Source organism: Fukomys damarensis, unplaced genomic scaffold (assembly GCF_012274545.1).
Source record: "Fukomys damarensis isolate Sample0158 unplaced genomic scaffold, DMR_v1.0_HiC HiC_scaffold_10, whole genome shotgun sequence".
NCBI lineage: Eukaryota > Metazoa > Chordata > Mammalia > Rodentia > Bathyergidae > Fukomys > Fukomys damarensis.
In genome coordinates, this window is record NW_022900922.1 from 17,189,720 (window position 1) to 17,191,799 (window position 2,080).

Here is a 2,080-nt window from a genome sequence, read left to right on the forward strand (position 1 = left end):
GTTTTACTGCCTTGATCTCATTCAGGTGGTTATATCGCATTTTCACAGTTCTCATGGCTGATATTCAAAACATGGTGACCAGGCAATTGAACTTCAACCCAGATGTAGCACTTCTTTGGTAGGAAAGGTTACCTTTAAAATTCATTTAGTTATCTATTCTAGCCCTGGGGAAGGTCAGCAAGGTTAACAATGACTCTTTTCATTTACAAAACTTTTTAGGGAGACTAGATGCCTCCAGTGCCTGTTGAGACTGAACAAAGCAAACAGGTGTAAATTATTTTATTAAAGTGTTCTCTATCAGAGCCTTGATGGGATCAAAGCACTTACATGGGATGGGCCAATCATTTCTTCTCTGTGACTGATCTCAAAAATATTCTGTTAACAAATAAACAACTAGAAATGCCAGAAAAATAAAACATGATTACAAACAAGGAGGTGTTTCTCCAGGTCTTACAGAAAATGAATTATGGCAAGCAAAGTAGATCTACAATTCTGCTTTTCATACTGACACTGGTAAAAAAAAAAAAAAAAGGATGTCACCTTAGGCTCCAGTGAATATGACCATCACAGGCTGTATGATGACACTTTATAGAACCACTTTGGATGTGCTGGCAGTGGATTAACCAGCCCTTCAATGCTGTTATTAATTATACCAAAAGAAGTGGAGATGCCCCACTCACCTCTAAAGAGTTGGGAACAGCTTATGTTTCTCCAACAGCTGGTGCTGTGGCAATAGTTCTAGGACTTAATGCATTAACTAAGCATGTCTCACCACTAACATGATATTTTGTTCCCTTTGCTGCTGTAGCTCCTTCTAATTGCATTAATATTTCATTAATGGAGCAAAGGGAACTCAAAGATGGGATTCCCATCACCAATGAAAATGAGAACCTCTTAGGGGAATTGGCAAATGCTGCAAAACAAGCCATCACACAAGTCATCGTCTCCAGGATTCTCATGACAGCCCCTAGCATGGCCATCCCTCTGTTTATCATGAACACTTTGGAAAAGAAAGCCTTTCTGAAGAGGCTCCTGTGGATGAGTGCACCTATACAAGTCAGATTAGTTGGCTTCTGTTTGATGTTTGTCACTCTCCTGTGTTGTTCTGTTTCCTCAGAAAAGTTCTGGGTCTCTGATAAGCTTGGAGGCTGAGTTGCAAGCCAAGATCCAAGACAGTCATCCTGAATTACGACATGTGCACTTCAACAAGGTAGTGTGAAGTAGGGGGAAGAACCTGGATGGCTAATCCTGCTACCTGCAAACCTGAAAGCCATGTCCACAAGGAAAATCCTGTTTGATTTGGGCTCTCCCAGTTTAAAAAAACATTTTGCAGATTCACATTAATTAGAATAAAGCTGCTCCTTACAACACAGCACCTGAGTGCTGACCAGGTACCTGTTACCTGTTGGCTCTCTTACATTTGAATCATGTTGTGATTTACAGGAATACCCTTTATGTAATTTTTATAGTAACTGATTTTCAAAGACAATATCCCATCCCTAGGACAGGGTTTTAATAATCGCTTCTAGGTATAGAGTGGATCCTCAGCATATGTTCCTCAGTGAAAAGGTAATCAGTCAGTGGAAAGATAATCTGCTCAAAGTAATGAATCTCATTCCTATTTCCATTTCAAACCAAGAAGGTCTCAGCAGTGAGTTAGGAAAATACAAAAGCTCTGAAACCAAGTGTAAAAATTTAATACTAATTTAATTTACTTCAACTTTGTGCTGTGTGCCATCCCAAAATAGATGCTGAAGGTTTCAGTTTGGTAAAGTAAAAGCTCCTTCATGTTCTCCTGGAAGTCACTGTCATAAACCAGTGCATTTTGCCTTCCCTGTTGTCAACAATTGGATGCATTCATATTGTTGGTGGACTTTCCTATTTGGCTTTTAAATGTCTTGATAGTCTTTTAAAGATGTTAATCTTACCTTGTGCTTACTGACTTTATATTGGGTTATTTCCATTAAATAATCCAGTTACCTAAATTTACAAATGTCAAATTTTAGAACTTTATTCAATAAAATTGCTGTGTGATTTGAATAACTCTGATTTATTTCATCGATCAACAGATGATTGAATA

The 2,080-nt window shown here is 38.2% G+C and overlaps 1 pseudogene; it reads left to right on the top strand.

The window, feature by feature from the left end:
* Nucleotides 1–309: 309 nt before the first annotated feature.
* Nucleotides 310–1,219, top strand: LOC104861617 (annotated as a pseudogene).
* Nucleotides 1,220–2,080: the final 861 nt, after the last annotated feature.